General features: G+C 38.3%; 1 protein-coding gene across 10 annotated transcripts in view; it reads left to right on the forward strand.

The window, feature by feature from the left end:
- Positions 1-7,963: 7,963 nt before the first annotated feature.
- Positions 7,964-22,398, forward strand: part of Klf12 (KLF transcription factor 12) — a 438,833-nt gene continuing 424,398 nt past the window's right edge. For 6 of the 10 annotated variants that reach the window (XM_058580971.1, XM_058580972.1, XM_046449453.2 and 3 more), the window contains exon 1: positions 7,964-8,166. The gene's annotated coding sequence lies outside the window, so the exon portion shown is untranslated. The other 4 variants (XM_058580973.1, XM_046449455.2, XM_058580976.1 and 1 more) reach the window with 1 other exon arrangement.

Raw genomic sequence — 22,398 nt, forward strand, 5'->3', positions numbered from 1 at the left:
GGAGCAATGAAACTCGGAATCAGTTTCAGGGTTTCTGGTATTCAAACACCAGCTCATACACACCGCCTCACTAACATCTGAATATGAAATGCAAATGTAGTTTATATTTTGGGAGATGCAGACTTACCTTTCTAATTGTGACTTGCTTTTCAAAAGGAATGTTCATTTTTCAAAGACATGTAAATTGATGGAGTGGAAAGCTGAATTATAATCAGACTAGTAGCTGGATGAAGTGAAACTGGGATTCACATTTTGCCCAAGGTAAATCACACATGGATTAGCTTAAAATTGACTACATTATGGTTTGTATACTTTAATGATTGATTAGCCACATTGGGCAGAAAATACATGTTAAGCAACGTCACAAAATCTCTCTTATTAATACAATTTATGAATTAGTGTACTTAAAATGATGGTGGCAATAACTTGTAATGTTTGTCTATTTTTAGCTGTCTGCTAGCATGAATTCGGTAGAGTGCTTTGGTAATATAATGGTTTCCAATTTAAGACTAAAACATGATGTAAAATTACATAGCAAAACGGCAGGCGCTGTCAGTTGGTTGTCTCAAATTCCATCCAAGAGGCCCTCCTCCATGTCCTCTTTCCTGTGACTGGTCTCAGTGAAGCCCTATGACCCAGTTCTGGCTAATGAAATGTAAGCAGATGATAGGGGCGAGGCTTCTGGAAAGCTTTCTAAAAGGAACAGTCCTGGTCTTCGCTCTTAAACTTTTTTCTTTTCTGCTTCCTACAATGGAAGGCGTGTGTATGTGTATGGGGTTGGGTGTACACTTTAAGTGGGAAGAAGGAAAGTAAAATGAGCCGGGGGTTTGTGGGTACAAAGAGTGCTCCCCTCTTCGGACTTGTTTCATTTCAAGGGGTCAACAAAAAATATATATCTTGGGCTGGTATTCAAGAAGTTTTCTGTTGTTTGCATATGAAAGCAATACTAATCAATGACCATCCTCCCTCCTTGCCTATTTTTATTTTCAAGTTTCTCTCTCTCAGCTTGGACTATGTAGAACCAATAATCTATTTAGATGACTCCCAGATTCCTGAAAACTAAAACCCAACTAATCCTTCTGGATTAAAACTTGAAATATGTGACAATTTCTTATTTTCTTTCTCTTGTACCCCTCTCCCCTAAATGAGTTGCTGAGTCTTAGGTTACGAATTTGCAACTTCTTTCACAGCTGGCTAACCTTTATTTTCTATTATATTCATTTGATTTCAAACCCTTGCCATCTCTTAGCCAGTCTATGGCAACCGTGCATCTACTTGGACCAAGCATCCTCCTTGTCAATGCCTTGTTTATATTCTGAGAGTTCTAACTTTATTCATCAAAGAATAACCTCAAACCATTTTCCTGCCCACAGTGCTGGGGATTGAGCCCTAGGCCTAATCCTTGTGAGGCAAGTACTCTAAAAATCTCTTTAACTTTTTAAATGTTATTTTATTTATTTTTTGGCAGAGGCTGAAGATTGAACCCAGGGCCTTGCACATTCTAGGCAAGTGCTCTGCCACTTTGTCACATCCCTGGCTCAAGCCACTGTTTACTGAGCTTAAGATGTTTTTTTTAAAAGCACCATCTAACAATAGTAAAAACACAGGGAAAATAAAACTCTCAAATATGATAGTGTCATTGTCAACTGATAAAAAATTTTAAAAAATAATTTGGGCTGGGGTTATAGCTCAGTGGTAGATCACTTGCCTAGCATGTGTGAGGCACTGGGTTCGAGTCTCAGCATCACGTATAAATAAATTTTAAAAAGATACATCAACAACTAAAAAATATTTTTAAAAATAATAATTTGGCAGTATGTTTCTAGAACAGTTAAGAATTCATATTCTCTATTTTAGTAACATAATTTAGGAGCGAAACAAACTCTTTTTTCTTTTAAGAGAGATGCTAAGGTGTTCACTATATGTACAACTGCAAAAATCCGGGGAAAATTCAAGTGTGGCAGAAGTAGTAAATTAAATGAATAATGTGATCTGTTATTAGGAAAAATGATTATGAGAACTTGAAGGCATGATCAACATGTGAATAAAAATTGTGATAAAATAATGAGATCTAGGTCAGAAAGTAGTTGTTCTTATAGGGACAGAAGAGGAATGAAACTAAATGACCACAGTGGGGGCTTAGAAAATACTGGAGATGTTCTATGTTTCAAGCTATGTAGTGAGCCTCAACAAAAGTTGACATATATTCTGCATTTCTTTTTTTTTTTAAGAGAGAGAGAGAGAGAATTTTTTAATATTTATTTTTTAGTTTTTGGTGGACACATCTTTATTTTATTTTTATGTGGTGCTGAGGATTGAACCCAGTGCCCCGCGCATGCCAGGCGAGCGCGTTACCGCTTGAGCCACATCCCCATTTCTATTAGAAAAAATATCCACCTTTTGAAGATCATTTCAAGTGCAACCTTTTTCATAAAATGTTCCATAATGTTTTCAAGCAGATATTGTATGTATAATATATATGTATAATAATATGTATGATATTCATATTATTGTGATTCATTAGTTTTAGCTCATCTTTTTATCACTATAATCTCTAGGTTAGTGTCTCATATATAACATGGAATTAAAGTGATATTTTGTAAACTACAATTATTTCCATGAGGGATACTGTTTTCATTTGCAAAATTAAAAATGCAAGGATAGCTAGAGTTCAAATCTCAGATGCCTCAATTTATTTAAAAGTGAAGATTATCGCTGTTACCTTGCAGCTCCAATGTTTATAAACTAAAAATGTGTAATGTCATTTAAAAACACATTTGCTGTGAAATTTCCTTCTGAAATTAAAAACTTGAATTTTTATTTAACACAATATAGCGAAATATAGTTCTAATAAGAATGAAGAGATGTGATTGGATAATTTTTAAATGATTAAATGTGAAAGAAATAATGACATTGAGTAAAAATACTCTATTTGATATATTCCTTTATGTGAAATCTTCTAACTTAAAAGTTGCTTGAAGAATGTGGCCAGAATTAATGTTTAAAATTATTTTTCAACACATTTCTGAGTTGTATTATTTATAATATGTGCAATGAAACAGAAACCCAAGCTTTCTGCTAAATAATATTTTAAGGTATGTTATTCTAATTTTATGTGTTATGATTACTTCATGGATTCAACACCCATTCATTAACTACCTACTATGGGAAGAACAGCATGAGTGGTAAAGGGAAAGCTATTTAGGTGGTTAAGGTGCAGTTCTTAAATGAGCCAGTGACAGTGGAAGTAGAAAGGTGTAAGTGCTTTAGGAATAAATGAGAAATTAACATTTATTGGACTGCTGCATGGGCTGATTCTGGCCCAGGTAAGCATCTAATAAATGTCAATCTTTCAATATGAGGGCAATATTTATGTGGAAAACTCTGAGAATCAGAAAAAAAATCTTAAAAATCAGCTAGACAGTGACTGAGGTTCTCTTCCCATGACACTAAAATAAGCTCTAAGAAGGGAGAGATTATTTTTGGTGAGGGGATGAGCTAGGACCATATGTAGGTGGGGTGTCACACAATCAATTTTGAAGGATTTCAAGGAAGCAGATGAGAGAATCATTGAGTAAAGGCATCAATTGAGTAAAGGGTAGACGGGGCATGGCAAGCTTCCAGTTGGCTAGAAAAGAAGTATAAGATATGAAAATCTAAATGGGATCCTTATGTGCCATTATATTGTATTGAAACTAATTTGTGCCAATTTTGGTTTATAAATATAGGTATGTCATAATTAAGCTTTTGCCTTGGGGAAGGTGGAATGGATCTAAGGGAAGGAGGAGTCAAGGTACAGAGTTGAGGGATGGGAGAGGTGATATGATAGTGATAAAGCTGGAAAAGGTCTTAATGAAAGTCACTGGTGGAACTTGGAAAAGAGGACCTATCTTAAGATAGTTAAAGTAGAAAAACCAAAAACTGTATTGATTGCAACAAAATAAAGTTATAAAGTAGCATTTTTTTCCTCCTAATTTTCAGACAGCTCTTCACCCAAATCAAAACATGTTGTTTATCATGTAATCACATAACATCATCAGCTGTTAATATTTGTAGTAAGGCTTTTACATGCCTTTCACATACTTGAACAGAAAAAGCCCCCTTTGCTGCACATGATTGCCAAAATATGACATGTGAAACAGGCGCAGAAAACCTAACAGTACATACGCATGTTTGGTCCTAAGAAAAAAATCAGGACTATTTTTTATTTAGAGCTTTGGGAATCACTTTTATTTTCACTTCTAGTTAACTCCACCCTTTCTACACAGCCTTCTGAAAATGGACTCCAATTTCCCACATCCCCATCCAGAACTGTACTAGTATTAAATCATTCATGCAATCTTTGCCCTCACTAATCCAAAGGCTTAAACACTTCAAATCTACATAGACATTGAAGAGCCTTTACTTACAGAATCAGGGTGTGATACAGGCACAACTCCTAACACTGTAAAATATTTTTCTACCACTGACACTAATTTTTCAGAATATCACCATGGTTAGCCTCTAACAAAATGTTTAAGTAACATTTGCTTTTACGTTATTTAAAATCTCTAGTTTAAAGTCTATGTTGAGTTGGATATAATGTTTTGGATGTGTTCTTTTTTCTGGACATGTGTTAGGTAAAAGAAATCCAATCCAGGATACCAACCTTTATTTTACTAATTCATTCTTTTGGTTATTTTAACAATAAAAACTATGTAAATTAAATATATAGAGCTAAGGAAATGGATCATCACTCTTGACCCAAATCATCTTCCTTTTAAACAAACTGAAATATAGAGGACTAGATTTGATACTTTCAAACCTGAAATTCTAAGATTCAAATTTCTCTCCATATGTTCTTTTACATAGTCAGAATTATATATCCTTGGTAAAATAATTTTGCCATCTTTACTTTTTCTAATTTTGCACAACGCTGCAAACACATGGAAATAAAGAGTACAAAGGTCTAAATAGAAAAAAAAAAGCACATATTTTTGCCAGGATTGAACACTATTTCCCTATTTCCTTCCCTCCTCTACACGCCTTAAATTCTATACAGATATACAATTACATGAACTGCCCTGGAAATGTATGCCTGTGCACAACACTTTAGTGATCTCACTCTCAATAATAAGCATGCTTTTAAGATTCTTTCATTGTTTTTGTTCTTCCACACCCATGTCCAGTTCACACAATGAAGAGAGTCTCCCTTCTAAACCTGCATTTTTCTTTTCCCTTTTTATATTTGGGGAGTTTCCTTAACATTTCTAATTCCTTCTTATATGTCAACAATATTTTTAAAAAGCTGCTAGGACGTTTTTTCTAACACTTGATTAAGTTCTTTCTTTTAACCACATACCCTATTGAGACTCTAGATATTAACCTCGACCTGCCCTGAATTTCCTTATCCCTCTGGAATGGATACTTGTAGTTTGTTTTCTATCCCCTCATCCTTTTATTAACACGCCGGTGGCTGTTGCCTTAGGAAGGGAATGTGCAGTTTGCTTTTCCACGTGCGCAATCACTTGCTATATATTTATGGTCTGTTCTCCACTCAGCTGGGAAAGAGCTGTTGTACAAGAACTGCCACGATGACATAATTTCTTACAGCATCCTTCCACCCTTACAGTTAGAAACTCACTTCCTTCACTTCCAGCTTCTATCTGCCCCACCTAGAGGGTAACTTCACAGTGATCCTAGCAGAGGGAAAATTTTCCTTCAAATACCGTGCAGTGCAGCTGTTGATATCCTACTGTTTCCCCAAACTTCTCTTTTCTCGATATTTCTATCCGGTTGCAGCAGGACGGAAAGGTCTATTTACTCTCTGTCTGGAATCAGACCAGCGGGTGGGGTCTGCAGAACCATTACTCTTAACAGAGAGCCCGCCCAGGCTACCTCTACCTCCTGTCCAGGTTCCATTACCCTTTGGGGTCTAGGAGTCTCATGCCTTTCCGCTCCCGCTATTTCGCTGAGGAGTGCTTCACAAATTTCAGGCACTTTCGCACTTGTCTCATTTGCTCTTCTTGGAAACACTAAGACCAGGTCAGACTGCTCCTTTCAAACCTTTTATTCATAAGACGGGGCCCGCTGATTCATCTTGTCAGGACTAGAAACCGGCCGCGGGACTCTGGGCTGGACCACCTTGCCAGTTCGCCCCAGATGCCAGACGTGGCAGGAGGCAGAGGATGCGCTGGGAGCACCCCCTCCCTTTTGTTTTCAGTAACAGCGCACACCGGGCCTTAAGAAGTGTTCGGAAAATGCCACAGTGCCACACAGATGTAGAACCCGGCTTTTCCTGGCTTGAATTTGCTCCTTTGCTCTCATTTCCTGTTTCTCGGCCTCTCCCTGGTTTCTCTCCCCACCCGACTTCATGCCACAGTGCTGCAAATCTTTCTCTCCTAACACAAACTTCCCCTTCCCGGCCTTCCCACCGCCGCGGCGGTTTCCCACGCAGGGCGGGCTCAGGGCCATCGGGCAGGGGTGGCTGGCCCACTCCGGCGCCCTAGAGCGCTCACCTAGGTTTGCAAGAAAGTGGCGCCCGCAAACACCGACCATCGGGTACCGCGGGCCAGTCCCGCTTCCGCCCCGTCTTGCCCCCGCCGACCCTCCCGCGCGCCGCTGACCTCGCGCCCTCCGAGCCGCCGCGGGAACGGCCGTCCGCCTCCTCCCTCTCCCGCCCCAGAATCCCGCGGATCCGCTGCCCCGGGCGCGGAGGGAGGGGCCGCCGGGGAAAGCTTCAAGGACTCGGCCGGTAGCCGCGCGCCTCTCGGGGCTCTTCTTCGAGGCGCAGGACAGGGGTCTAGCCTCGCGCCCCCGCCACCTTGGCAGAGGTCCTCAGCTCTCATTTCTTTTGCTCTCTCCTGCGAGTTCGCTTGCTTTCCCAAATCACTGATGCGGGCAAGCCCCTCTCCCTGGGTCGCATAGCGAGGCACGAGTCGTTGCCTTGCCCCCATTCATCCCGCCAAGGTGAAGCGCGTGGAGGGAGGGCGCCCTCCCCACGCCCGCAACGTGCGTTGCTCCTGAACCCAAACAATGCTTCCCCCGCGTCCTCGCCCAGCCCTCCGCCCCACCTGCCCATCCAACCCTGCCCTCTGGGCGCTACTCGAGGAGCTGCCCCTAGCGGGACCCCATTGTTGCCCTGGCGCTGGCGAATGCCCGGCGCCCGGGGGCGGTCCCCGCTAGTGGCCCCGCAGCCTCGGACGGCCGCCCAAGCCGGCTCCGCCCACACCTTTCCAAGTTAGCTGGCGGCTGAGCCGCGGGGACCGCTCGAGCGCCCCGGCCCCCTCCTTGCCCGCCCCTACTCGGGCGGGCGCGGGGAAGGGGCGGGGGCCAAGCGGGCTCGCCGCTTTATTTGTCTCCCAATTCTTTTCCTAAGGCTGCCTTGCGCGATCTGACACAAAAGAGAGGGACTTTCTTGCAGCTCAGAGCGAGTCCTCGCCCGCGAGTTGCAATCGGGGGTTCCTCTTGTTGTGAGCCCCTGAGGGCCCCTCAGCCGGCGGCTCCCAGAGCTCCGTTGGCCATGTGTAGGTTATTTTGGGTGCCGCAGCAAGGTGGTGCAGGTGAAAGGGAAGCGCGACCGAGGCCGGAGGCCGGGGGGCGGAGGCAGGGGTGGGGCGGGGTGGGGCGGGGTGGAGGCTCCGCGGACCCACCCCCCAGCCGGCGGCCCCGGCGGCGAGGCGAGGGCTGGGCAGTGGGTGTTGCCTTCTACCTCTGCGATCGGGGAGGGGTTAGTTTCCCACAGGGGATTTCAACCATCACACTCAGAGCCCGCCTCCTAATCCTCGGGCGGAGCGGCTCGGGGGCCCCATTTTATGGCAATAAAGCGACTTAGCGCCTGCTGAGCGAGCCCCTCCCCGCCGCCGCCCCCGCCCTCGGCCCCACCCCGGGGCTCGCCCGCAGCGGCGGGGCTTTGTTTCTGGGGAGAAGGACCCGGAGCTCTTTTGTTTGGGGGTTTGGTGTTTTCACCCCCCCCATCTCACCCCACCCACCCCACCCCCCGCGCCTCTCCGGTTTCCTGAGCTGCGGGCTGCAAGGGAGGAGAAGCGGCGTCCTGCAACCCCCTCGGCTGGGCCCCGGGGTAATTCGATGCGGGCCTGGCGAGGCTCCCCACGCTAGACCGGGGCTCGCGTCTCGTCAGCCTCCACCCACCGGCCCACCCTACATTTAGCGCATCATGTGATCCTGGTAAGTCATTTGCAAGTACAACAGTTCCCTGGGTTGCCCCCCATTCATTTCCTGAGAACTGCAGAGAGCAGCTGAGAGGCTCTGCTTGTGCGTGTGAGTGTGCGCGGGTGACGCCGTGTGTGCGAGTGTGTGTGTGTGTGTGTGTGTGTGTGTGCGCGCGCGCGCGTGTGAGAGAAAGGGCGAGCGAGAGGGGGACTCTGTGTGAGGGAAAGAAAACAATTTCTCCTGCTCTGCAGCTTCTGTTCAGGTCTGTGCCGATTCCGTTTCTTATCAAAATAAACAACCCCCTCTTTTTTTTTTTTTCCTGCCATCCCAAATCAGACCGTATTCTCTTAACATGTTTTATTTTCCTTCTGTCATCTGCTCAAGTTAAATCATTTTGGTTGGTCTGTGTTCTTAAAGAGGGTAAAGTGTTGGGAAGCGGGAGGGGGCCGGGGAAGGGTGATGCTTTTGCAAAGCAAGTAGCGTCGGTCGGATTCGTGGAGAAGAAAGAGGGAGGTTACTTCCCCCACTCCCCTAAAATTTTAAAAAGAACTTAGCAAGTAAGGTGAATTAAGCCAATGTTTTTCTACCCCTAGTGGAATTGTTGGTTGCAGCGTTTGCCTGACAGTTGCTAAGGATGAGAAATAAAACCCCAAGGGCTGAATTGGGGGGCGGAGAGGAACTGGTGGAAGTAGTTGGCCCCCAGGAATAGAATGGGTTGGATGAATAACTGCCGCACCGGGGCCGTGGTGTGTGTGTGTGTGTGTGTGTGTGTGTGTGTGTGTGTGTTGGAGAGACTGGAGGGGAAAGGGTTAAGACAGAGATGACACTGCTGGCATGAATAGTGGTCCTGGTGCTACATTCATTATTGTCTCTGGTCGTAATGATGTGTAACTGTCACTTGCCACAGTGCCTGATCCATGGAAGTAGCCAGGGGCTGGCCCGTGGCTGTTATTTTCAATTACGGGGGACCTGGCCGGAGTTGACAAGGGGCAACTTTGCGCTTCCACCCGGGCCGGGAAGCCCGCGGAGCCGGCCTGGGAGCCACTTCTTGCCTTAGAAGCTCTCTCCGAGGGCTCGGACTTGACCTCCGCGACGTAGTTGGTGTTCGTGTTAGATGCTTCCCTACTGGGAGAATCAATCCTGCTTTTGTTGGGTAAAGAACTGCCTACTAGAACTTTGCAAACTTTTATCTTTGGGGAAAAGGGTGGGGTGCATTCAACAGTTTTGTTTCGCAGTGCATTTGAGGCAAATGCTTGGAAAAAGTACCAATTCCTTTGTTATATGCCCTGCAGCTTCCCAACCCCCTTCACCCTGCTCTTGGAGTTTTGCATACTTTAATAGTAATAGCCTTAATTCAGCTGATAAAAGCTGACTGTGTTGAGTTAAAGAGTATTAGTACAACGGAATGTGTAATCTGGATAAACAGTTTGTGTGGTTAATATTGTCAGCTCTCTAATTTAACTGTACAGATGGCTTAAGTATGTTCTGTATGGATTGTTTCAAATAATTCTACTGGCTAATCGAATCTCTGCCGAGCGCTCTTATATTTTAACTGAGCGTTAATATTCGGTTTCCCTGTAACATCTAGCAGCTCTATTTACATTTAGTGCATGTGCATCTAGTTGCTTCGGTAGACATCTGCCAATCAACTACACGTCATTCTGCAAATCCACCTAGACGCGCCTCCGGTGCCCTTTTCTTAGTGGAGGATGGAGTTGTTTAGATAAGTAAATGCTTTGAAATAAATTTGGTGGCTTTTAGCAAGCAGCCACTTGTGATGAGAATAGGAGTGGTCACTTTGAAGAGTTAGAGTATGCCATCTTCTAAGAAATGCTTTTAGATTTGGCATTTCATTACAACAGTGGAACCCCCTCCTCCAAAGGAAAAAAAAAGCCTGGTTGTGCTATTTGCAGACCTCATTCACATGTTGTTTACATTTTTAAAAACCACATAGAAATTGGCTATGAGTAAGAGATATACTTTTAGGTTGGAAAAATTTTAATAGTAGAATCTTAGTAGAAATAGGATGTTGAAGGACAGACATTTCAGTTGCATAAGATACATCTTTATTGCTGCAGCATGGTCAGTCATGATATAGATTGAGTATAGTAATCTCCTTTGAGTTGAGGAGAAAGCAGTTTGAGCAATACAAGAATAGGCAGAAATTTGTAATGTATTTCAAAAAAAGATTTATTATTCTATCAACTCGTACTTAAACTGGTAAAATTGGAATGTTTTCACATAAAAATTTCATCAACTAAAACTAACATGTCAGGTTAAACAAAACATACTTAAGGGATTTCTGTTTATTTTTAAAGTCCTTCAGTTATATACCTACAATTTAGTAAGGCATCCTTAAAAGAAACTTCAGTCAGTTAAACTTTATTAGGGTATGCTTTTTATTACAGTTTGTTGAATGAAAATTGTTGTGCTAATGAGCCCTTAATATTCCCCTACCCTCAAAGTTTCTTTTCAAGAAATGAATGTCTTTTGGGAGGAAATGGCCCTTGTATAGCATTTGAGACCTTGACCTTCGCAACTCTTGGCTGGTGGTTGTTTACTACTGCTGCAGTTTATGCTTGTACTGACAGGGAAGGGTCTGCAAACAGTGCATTCACTCTTCCAGGCCCAGGGGAGAACAAGTCAGGATGCTTGATGTTCAGTCCAGAGAGCATGCATCAAGCCTAGAATATTTAGAGTGTTCTGGTCATGTAAAAATATATGTATTTCTCAGGGATTTCTTCTAGTCTCCTGAGAAGGGAAACATGCATTTTCACAACCTCAGAGTGAGTTTTAGATGTTATATCTTGAAACAGGCTGTTATCAACTTAATGGGATAATTTGATCTTAAACATAGGTGTGTTTTATTTTAGCAAAGATGACTTAAGTGCTTAGGCCTTCAGGCCTGTACTAAGGGCATTTTGAATTGGAAATGTTGGTTAATTAAGAGTTTTGAGTAACCTTACCCAGAGAGGCAGTGTTGTTAAATAGTTGAACATTGGGCATTTTCTCCATCATGTAAAATGAAAAACATGGGATTTTGCATTTATACAAATTAAGTAATATTTTGTGAATCACATTAAATTGGGATGTCAGATGATTTGTTTTCTTTGTATTTTGAGAGAAACAGTATTCTTAGTGTCAAGTTTGTAAATGTAACTACTTTATGCATTAATGTGAAATAGTTGTACAAAATTAGTAATGGCACAAACTCATTTGAAACTTACAAATTTACTCTTTTTTTGGGTATAAATAAGTTTACCCACTTGTTCGCATATTGATTAATGAGCAACACTAAAAATCTCAAAATAGTTTTGTTAAAATTGATACCATTGTTATCTTTTCTTGTGGAGGAAATAACTTTCACTTTTATAAATTCTGAGGTGGATTGCAGTTGCCTGTGTCATTTACATTTTGAAAATACCATATGATAGTGAACTGGAAATATCTGTTTTTGCTCAGTGTTCATTTCTTTTCTTTTCTTTTTTTTTTAAACTCAAAACTTAAAAAAAAACCCACACATTTTTTTTTCAGCCTACAAGTTATACACATCATTCAGCTTTAAATGTGGACAAAATTTAAGGGTGAAAATATTAAAATTAAGTCAGTGGCAACACCCTATAACCACAGCCTTAACTCATCTACCACAACACTCTTCCCAGAAGCAGAATGGGAGTAAACAGATGGGCCTTGCCCTGTGCCCAGAAGGTCAACTGCCTTTGGCCCTGTCAGACCTGCTTGGTTTCTAGATCCCAGCGCCTGCCAGAGAGCTAGCTGTCTGACTTCAACCCCCCAGAATTCATTTTCAGGGCCTACACCCGCCACACCCCATCTGATGTCAGCTACTGAGTTCCTGTGGTGGAGAACACATGCTGTGGATTAAATGGTTACTCTCTATATATATTCTCAGTAATTATGTTACAAAAGGATTTTTCGGTTTTGGGTGTTTATTGTCATAAAGTAGCTACTTGACTAGTCATATTGCTCCATAAAAAAATTGTTTTGGTCTGGTACAAGATTACAGAACGTTCACCCAAAAAATTCTACTCTGGTGTGGTTTTTTTTTTTTTTTTTAAACTTAAAGTCATACTTTTGATGTTAATCTTTTTAATTAATTGATTTATTTAAGTATTTTTGTATATTTACCAGTGGACTAACTGGACTGGTCTAAGCAATATTTGTATAGAGGGAGTAAGCAGAAAACCCTCGCATTTGTCTTCCTGCCTGGAACTAGAGAAGGAACACTTGGTTGGAGAGCTTTGGGATAGTTTTGTCATCCCCAATAAAGCCCGTGGAAGCTACCATAAGAAATACTTTCGGCTTTGACAGCTAGAAATTGTGTCCCAAGTGCAACATCAGCATTTTATAGTATATGCAGGTTTTCCTGGGGATTTTTGGCATGATGTGTATGTATATGCTACGTACACATATATTCACTATTTTATGTATATTTAGTATTATGTATATTTATGCATGTGTTTTTATATGCTCTGTCTTTATATATATATCAGCTCATTCCGTATATGTTGACTAATAATTACAGTAAAAAGCCACACATGAAGAGAAAGGGGAAACACAAAGTATCTTTTTTCAAATTCTGTGCTTAGTAACATTATTTTCACTTTGAGATTAAAAAGCTCATTCATAACAAAACATAAAAAAAAACACCCTGCTGCAAAGAAAATAAGCATAAAAGGTTACCGTGATCAATTAATGTCAAAAATGAAAAAGAAAAACGCCTCCATTCATTTCATAATCAGGTTCCCTCTAAGACCATGCATCCTAGAGGCAGGACTCGCTTCTGTGGCAGCAGTGTCTCAGGCTGAGTCTGCCTCTCTCACTTACTAAGTCTGGATGACCTTCGTCAAGTTTCTTAACTGTGTGAGGGTTAAATAAGGTAATGTGGATAAATGTCACTTTGTAAAACTATAAAGTACTGGTGTGACAGCTGATTTGACAGGAAAACTACTCATGTCCTTCCCTTGTCCCTCCCACAATGTCCCCCCCCCACCAAAAGGGATGGACTTTTCCAGCTTCTCAAAGTGAGCATATAAATTACACTTATGGAGAAGGAATTTCCGAGTGTGGGTAGAAAACTGCTGGCAGTCAAAGGTCATGAATTCCATTCCTGTCTCCACCAGAGATTTGCTCTGTGACCTTGAGAAAGTCACTGTTAAAAAGTTTCTACATAGCTCCTATAAAAGTCATTCACTAGTTACATTTATAAAATGCAGGTGAGGTATCTAAACTTGGAAAAAAATAAAATACATAAAAGTGCCTTTTAAAAAATCATTTACAGAAAATTGAAAGTAAGTACCAACAATGATTAGAGATTGAAAACCTCTAGACTACCTTTTAAGGAATCCACTGAAGCTTCTATCACTAGACATTTTTTTTTTTTTTTGGTGGTACTGGGGATTGAACCCAGGGCCTTGAACATGAAATAGGCAAACACTGAGTTATATCCCCAGCCCTTTATTTTATTTTGAGATAGGGTCCCATGAAGTGCCTTAGGCTAGTCTTGAACCTGGGATCTTCCTGCCTCAGCCTCCTAAATTGCTGCGATTACAGGCGTGTGCCACTGTGTGTGCCTAAATATGTCCTAAAAAAAGAAAAAATCGAATTATTAAATTTGTGATATATGCTAGTACAGCGAATTGAATTGCAGCTTCCCCAGATAAGTCAAGGTTCTCTTAATTGGTATGTCTGAAACATGGCTTATAGTGCATAGTAAAGAAAGGTAGATGAATGGGGATCTTGAATGGTTATTTGAAGATTTATTAAACACATTTTATTTATAGTTACACATTTTAGCATCACCCACATTTCATTACACATGCAAGTTTGAGGAAAATAATAACTAATTTATGTGATTTCTCCCCACTACATATTTTCCAGTTAAAAAGAAACAAAAACTTTTTTTTTTTTAACCCTCTGCCTAAACACTTTATTCTTACAAGAGCAAAGAAGCAGACTGATACTAACTCATCAGTCTAACTCATTTAGACTCTTCTGGTGTCACAAGTACATTTCTTCTCAATTCTGTTCATGTTACAGCTATCACTGTAAACATCAGCATTATTTTCTGCAGAACTCTTATTTATTATCCCCTGCTTTAGGAACATGCTGGGTTCCAGCCTGTGTTCCCTGGCTCCATAACCTGTGAATTCCTTCTGGTGTTAATTGCTTGTTGTTGTGCCTTGTTCCTCCCAATAAGAAGCCCCTTGAAAGCAGGAAATGAGTTGTCTTCATAGTTATTTCACTGGCATCTAATACGGTGCCTAACATGGTGCCAGATATGTAGTAAGTGCTAAAATACTTACTAGAAAAATAAATTGAGGAATAGTAACTATTATAGTGCATACAAACTGTCCTTTGAGTAGCTAAATGCCACTCTCACAGTCTTTTCCTACCTAAGTCATATATCTCTAGTTAAATTGACTGATATTCAACTCTACCAGCCATTCCTCAAAATCATTGCATTTTCCTGGAGAAAAAAAAAGTTTTTCTTACTGCAAAAAGAAGCCCTGTAGTGTAGTGGACTCAAACAGTGCAGGATAAACCTCAAATTACCCAATTGTTAGCTGTCTAGCTGGGCAAGTTAATTCTCCAAGTTTCAGTACTCATTAGTAATTAAAAAAGAAAATAAGAACAAACAATGTCAACATCTGAATTTTTTAAAAAGATATTATTGTTTAGTTATAGGTGGACACAATATTTTATTTTTATGTGGTGCTGAGGATTGCACCCAGTGCCTCACGCATGGTAGGTGAGCGCTCTACCTCTATCCACAACCTCAATCCATCTGAATGTTTTTGAAGATAAAAATGTGCATAAACCTTCTAGTATAGAACTCTGTTTTTAAATGCTCAATAACTATTAGTTTGCTGTATCATAATGATGACTCTCTTAAAACAGCCATTCATAATGAGTAGTAGCAATAAAATAAAACAACTACTCTTTATTGTGTGGCCACTATAGTACCGAAGTTAGGACCTGGACTTTTCATGTTAGTTTATTTGCTATATATTCTTCAGTAAACAGGCACTTGTAACCCTTGGCTTTTGTATAGTTCACTTCCAGATAATTGGTGTGTGGTATGTTTGTGGTGGTATCCCAAAGTTCCTTTTATACACTGAATTTTGACTTATCATCATCATTTAGTGAATCCATCTTTTGAACTATTTTGTGATGGACCTTTCTTGCCAAGTAACAGCGCCCCCTTACTTTGATATTTTGGTAGTAATTTAAAAAATTATTTGAAAATGTTCTTGCTTTTTATCTTTCTTATTTTAATAAAATGAACAGAAAAAAGGGAAAAACGAAAGCGTTGCTTATAGTTATGAAGAACACCATTTATTAACTTGATACACAATTGAGGCAATAATCCTTCAGTGTGCTGAAAGTGGTAAGTCTTCACTGAAAGTGCTTAATGGAGTTGAGCTGATGAATTGTGAAAAATAATAAAATTATAGAACAGACAAAACGCCATACAGATATTTTTAATGACTTTATTTAATAGAATGCATATCATTATGGGCTTTGTAATTTCCTTTTTGTCTGTGAGACTAATCTCTAAAACATAAGTCTAGTCCCTTGACTGCTACATATTTGGGTTTTGTACGAGTTTTCAGAAGTGTACTATGTAAAATTTGAGATTATTTCATTATTCAACAAATATCTTTCATTATTCAACAAATATTCATTAACATTTATGTCATATGGTATATATCTACAGCATATTTTATATATATATACACATACACACACACACACACACACACCCTATGATATATATCATGGTCTTAAAACATATAGGTCATATATACTATTTGTTCTATATTATGATTTATTTTTTATTTTACCATATATTATGATATCTGTGTTATTTTATTTGCTATATTATGGTTTTTGCTTTATAGATGTGGAAGCAGGTTATGTGTGAAGCTAAATAATAAAGGCATGGTCAATAGCTATTTTACAGAGATTTGAACTTTAGAAAACCCTGAGCTTTCCTCTTGTATTACTGTCATCTTCAACTGGCATTAATTATAATGTTCTATTATGATGGTATAGAATATAGCAGAAGTGGGAATATTATACAAATAAATATTATTTACTGTCTATATTACTTTATTGGTTGTAGATTTTATTGGTTTATTACATTTACTAGGATATATTTACTACAGTATTTACCTATATACAGAAGCTTGCTGATACATGTACTAAAAAATTATGAGACCTAATCAAAAAATTTATTTTAGAGGGTAACTACTACAGGATGTTGCACAATAGTGATAATAGTAGATCCATAAATTCTGGATAATATCCATATTGCTAGGTGTTGGAGCTATTATGGTGAGAGTTATAAAAGTAATAAAACATTATTTTTGTAAAAAATGCTGCACTTATCCATTTGACCAAAGCTTTTTTAGCACCGATGTATATGGAATCTTGTAAAAACATAGGTAAGACTTCATCATTAATAAGCTGAAAATCAAAAAGGGAAAGTAAGACTTATGTGGAAAAGTATAATACAAAATAATTTGTGGTTAGTAGACCAGGTGCTAGAAATTGTTTAATCAAAGTCCATGGGAAGAAAAGTGTTCATATCTAGGAAATCAAGGGTTTCAAGGTTTTAGTAGATATGTGACAAAAGTCTTTTATGGATAAAGTTTACTTTTTTATACAAAAGTAAAGCAAATTTGCAAACAGGTGAATGCAAACTAGAAACATTTTGGAAACCATGGTGATTTTCAACTACTTTTTCTGTTATCTTTTAGAACTGATGGCTCTATAATGTTTGGCCAAAAACTTTTCTCATTTGTGATATTACCAGAAGATTTTCTTTTCCAAAATTAGATCCTAGGATGTAGTTGCCAGTAGGGCCAATAATGAGTTTAGAAGAGACTTATTTGGGCTATAAAAGCAAAAAATAATAAAGATAACTGATTAGTAAAATTTCAACAAACATACTTTATATCTAATGGAAGTTCTTTCATGTTGTTGATGGGCTCTGATGTATATTTTATTTTTTTCCTACTAGGAACATTTGCCTTGATCCAAAAACTTTAAAAATAGGAATGAGAATTTTTTAAAGAACAATGGAGGACAAACTTGATAACCCAACCAGTTGCAGTTGATCACAAGTGTTGTCAGAGGGGATATTTAGAAAGTAACTTTAAAGTGGAGGGATATTTCAAGGGTGACATCCTCTGGAATAGGCATTAGCTCTTCCACTTTAAATGTGGATATAAGAAACTTTGGCAAACATACAAAATACTTCATTTAGAGAGATTATATGGAGAGCAATGGACACTTAATGAGTATATATAAAAGCATTCATGGATTTCTTATTTTATAATGAGCCTGCTGTTGAGCATGGTGGGATTAGAGTACTGTGGATCATGCTATACCAAGGCTCTAGGCTGCAGCAGTTACCTTGTATTTTAATTATAAATATCTTGGAAATTAGTATAGTTTTGAGTACTTGAGAAATGGAGTAACCAAAAAATTGCTTAATGCTTGGTGGTTCACAGGGTGGTTTTAGTTGGATAATTGTGTAAGGTGGATGGGACTCATGTTACTCCTTTTACTGATGAGCATATTCAAGAGAAGGTAAAATAAACTGGAAAGCAGTTCGGTCATAACTAGAACCCTAACTGCCAACCAGTTTTTGTTCCCATTTCACTCTACTGCTGACTTTACTTAACTTTTTACTTAGTCTCAATAAGCTGAAATTTTGAAAGAGCACATTGCACAAAACAGGTGTCATCTTCTCTTTTCTAGTTCATATGAGATGCTAGTGAATATTGGATGAATTCTTATCTCCTTCCATGGTGCACTAACAAGAGGCATTTAAAAACTCAACATAATCAGCTCTGGAAGGCATTGTGCAATTAGAGACATCCATACTCTGAAGGAAATTAGGGAGATGGTCATTACTTTCCAAGTGCCAGGGCTTGTGCTAAAGGCAGAGAATATGAAGGTCTATAATATATGGGTTTTGTTTTGAATTACAGGCAGATCAGGAATACAGCAGTGTTGCTGAGCTCAAAGGAAGGGCCAACCTAGTATATATTCTGGTTCAGTTTATTTTCTTCTTTTAGATTGTTAATGTGCCTAAAAAGTAGCCTAGATATTTTTAAATTTATGCTTCAGTCTTTTTAAAGTGCTTTTAATCTTATCAGAAAATCTTTTTTCCATTTATGCACATATATCTCTAAGTTCTTTTTCTTTCAAAGACTGTTTGGCACATTTATTGTACATTAGATGTGTTTGATACATTTTAAAGAGGCATTATCTCATTTAATGTTTCCAATCAATTTATAGATAGGTATTTATGGTATTTAAATGTGAATTTATTTTTACTTTTTTGACTCCAGTTTTTCAAAGGAATGCAACTAGAGATTTTAGGAAATAAGCTTTGTTGGCAGAAACTCATTTTGATGGGTGGTGTTTACAAATATATCTTTCTCACAAAAGTGTGTACTCTTTTATGGTGGCGTTAAGATTCATTTTTAGCATTCTCCTTTCTCTTTTACTTAGCTCTGCTTTTTCCTTTAGCCAACAATAGCATTCCATTCATCTATAACTCATGTCATTGGAACTCTTGGGTATACTTGTATATTTTTCTCCATGTCTATAAGTATTAGGAACATGTTCACATACAAGTTTTTTTTTTTTTTGTTATCTCTTACAGCAAGATTGTTTTTAAACTCTTTTTCATTCAGTACTGCATAAGGAAAATCATACTCGGCTGTTCCAGCTCTAATCCATTAAAAAAATTGCATAGTATTTTAAGGGTCTAAGGTACAGTTATTCCAGTCTACTCAATCATACATTAACTGATGGTTGATACCTTGCTTCTGGTTATTGCCACTAAAGCCAATGTGGTAATATCTTTATAGCCACACATGAATAGATCTATGGGATAGATTCACAGGAATAGTATTATCACTCTAGCTGCACATGTGATATTAGTTTTCATAAATGGTGTGACATTGCTTTGAAAAGGATATAACAGTTCACATGTTTACCAGCAATGCAGGTAAATACCCTTCCCTTAGATTCTCTCAGCAGTAGGTGATACTTTTTCAGGCTGATGATTGTGTAGTTGTATCTAATTTTCACTTTAATTACTATTTCCTGATTGCTGTGATGTTGAACATCTTTTCCTAAGTCTATAAGAAAATTGGAATTGTTCTAAGAATTGTCTTTTCATATCCTTTGTTCATTTTTTTTCCTCTTGGGTGGTGGTTCTTTTGTGGGAATTCTTTATATTCTAGAGCCACTAAACATCGGACATCTGCATGGCAGATTGTTTTTTCATAAACTGATCTTTTGTCTCTTTCCTGTTCATAAGGCACCTTTGCTATATAACATTTAAAATGTTTACATAATTGCTTCTTTCTTTGGTGCCTTGTTTTGTTTAAGGTTTACTCTGTTGCTAAAATGGACATATAATCTATGCCCAGATTGAATTTTTCATTCCATTTTGGTTTTATCTTTGACCCCTTTGGAACTTGTGTATAGTATAAATGGGGGAATCCCTTTTAATTTCCTTTCAGATGTATACCATTGTGTCGTCATTTTCAACAGAATATAACTTCCAAATTTGTTGTGTCTTATGTTCTCTTACGTCTCATAGTCCCAGACTTTTTCTTAGTTATCTGTTCACGTGTAAAAGAATATGTTATGCATGCTGCCACCTCCCTTGGGGAAAAATATATGAAACCCTGTTATAATTATTCTAATTGAGATTATGTTAAATTGTATATAATCTTGAGATAATTAACATTTTGATGTTATTAGCAGTGTGTTATATTATCCCAGTTCAAGAATGTGGATGGCTTTCCATTGGCTCGGTGTCTTACTTTTTATACTTCAAGAACATTTTATTTTTTTGTGATGGCCATTTTCTCTTTAAATTTGTTTCTAAATACCTCATAGTTTTTGGTTAATTTTTATCTATTGACATATATAGTGTTCGTTTTTAATCTGTTCATGTAATGAATTTATACTAGTTGATTTTTGATTGTTATACCAGACTTGGACTGCTTTTATAAAATTACTTGATTCTGATGGATTATCTTAAATAGAATTGGGTGTGATTTTCTAATATTTTGTTAAGGATATATTTATTTTTAATGGGAGGTAATTGTCAGTAGTTTTTATTTTTTCTCTTAAGTCTTTATTCAGCAAAATATATTTTTAAATTTCTGTTGTGATTTCTTCTCTGACCCTGGATTATTTAGAATTGTGTTGCTTGTATTCAGGCATTTGAGGATTTTTCTGATGTCTTTTATTGATTTCTAGTTGAGTTTCTTGGTTTTTAGAAAACATACTTTCTGTGGTTTCAATCCTTTAATACTGAGATTTACTTTACAGCCTAGAATATGGTCTATTTTGGTGATTATTACATGTGCAATTGAAAACAATGTATCTACCTTATTAGGTTAAGAAATCTGTAAATGTCAGGCCAATTGGTTAAAAAGTTGTTCAGATGTTCTCTAAATAATCATTTTGTTTTTTGACTCCTTATTCTTTTAGTTATTGGAAAAGAAGGGCTTAAGTATTGAAATACCAATTGTGAATTTGATTCTTATTTCAGTTTTATCTGTTTTTGTATTTTGAAGCTTTGTTACTGGGAAAACACACACACACACACATATATACAATTGCTGTGTTTTCCTGGTGACCTGATCTCTTTATCATTATGTAATGTAACTTTTTCCCATATAGACAACATAAATTTAGATGTTACTTTTTAAAATATTATCTTAACATCTCTCACTTTTATGTAGAATACTTGGTCATTCACATATAATTTTTAAATTTAAATTTTTAAAATTTATAAAAATTTTTGTATAGTTAGATTTCTATCTTTAACTTGGTATTTGTTTTCTATTTATTTCATGTGTTCTTTTCTTCTATTTTGTCTTTTCTTATCTTCTTTTGGCTGGATTATGTTTTACTATTCTTTTTTTTTTTAAAGAGAGAGAGAGAGAGAGAGAGAGAGAGAGAGAGAGAATTTTAATATTTATTTTTTTAGTTTTCGGCAGACACAACATCTTTGTTTGTATGTGGTGCTGAGGATCGAACCCGGGCCGCATGCATGCCAGGCGAGCGCGCTACCACTTGAGCCACATCCCCAGACCTTAGTATTCTTTTTAAAAAATATTTATTTTTAGTTATAGTTGGACACAATACCTTTATTTCACTTATTTATGTTTATGTGGTGCTGAGGCTCGAACCCAAGCCAGGGTCTCACAAGTGCGAGGCGAGCCCTCTACCACTGAGCTACAACCCCAGCCCCATATTTTTTAGTATTCTATTTTTATCTCCACAATTGGCATATTAGTTGCATCTTTTTGATTTATATTTTCAGTGGTTCATAGAATTTTTAGTATACATCATTAACTTTATACATTCTTCCTTCAATAATATTTTGTGGGTTCTTGTATGATGTCAGAATCTTGTAAGAGGATACTGCCATTTTTTCTCATTGTTCTTTATATATTATATGTGTTAGAAACTAGACATTTTCTAGCTATTGTTTTTAACAGTAACTTACCTTTAAGAAATTAAGAATTGTAAAAAGAAGGCGCTTCTTAATATATACTCACATTTTTGCTAGTTCCAGAGTTATTTCATTGTTTATACATAGACTTTCTCTCTAGTATCATAAGTTGAACTTATTAGCAGATGCCTGTAGTTCCAGGCACTAAGGAGCCTGAGGCAGGAAGATGGCTAGAGCCCAAGAGTTTGAGGCCAGCCTGGGCAACATTGTGAAACTCTATCTAAAAAAAACAACAGCCACTACAAAACAAAGAAGTGCTTTCAGTATTTCCTACAGTGCAGGTCTGTAGGCAGTGACTTTTCTCAGGTTTTACTTGTCTGAAAAAATGTGTTGGTCTTTGTTTCTGAAATATTTTAGCTGGGTATTAAAGTGAGGATTGACAGTTTTTTCTTATTATTTAAAAGATGTTGCTCTGTTATCCTCTGTTTTACGTAGTCATGAAGAGATGATTTCTGACATTCTTTGTTCCCTTAAATGTAATGTCCCCTGCCCCCTTCATCCCTCTCCCCCATTTGGCTTCCTTGAGGACTTTTTCTTTAAGTTTGGTTTTCAGCAATTTCAGTCTGATGTGGATGGATGTATTATCATTTGTGATTGTCCTCCTTTGTGTTCTCTAAGCTGCTTTATCTGTAGTTTGCTGTCCTTCCTATTTTTTTTTCATAAAT

Source organism: Marmota monax, unplaced genomic scaffold (assembly GCF_021218885.2).
Source record: "Marmota monax isolate L192 unplaced genomic scaffold, Marmota_monax_Labrador192_F-V1.1 WCK01_AAM20220418_F8-fsc00137, whole genome shotgun sequence".
Taxonomy (NCBI): Eukaryota; Metazoa; Chordata; class Mammalia; order Rodentia; family Sciuridae; genus Marmota; species Marmota monax.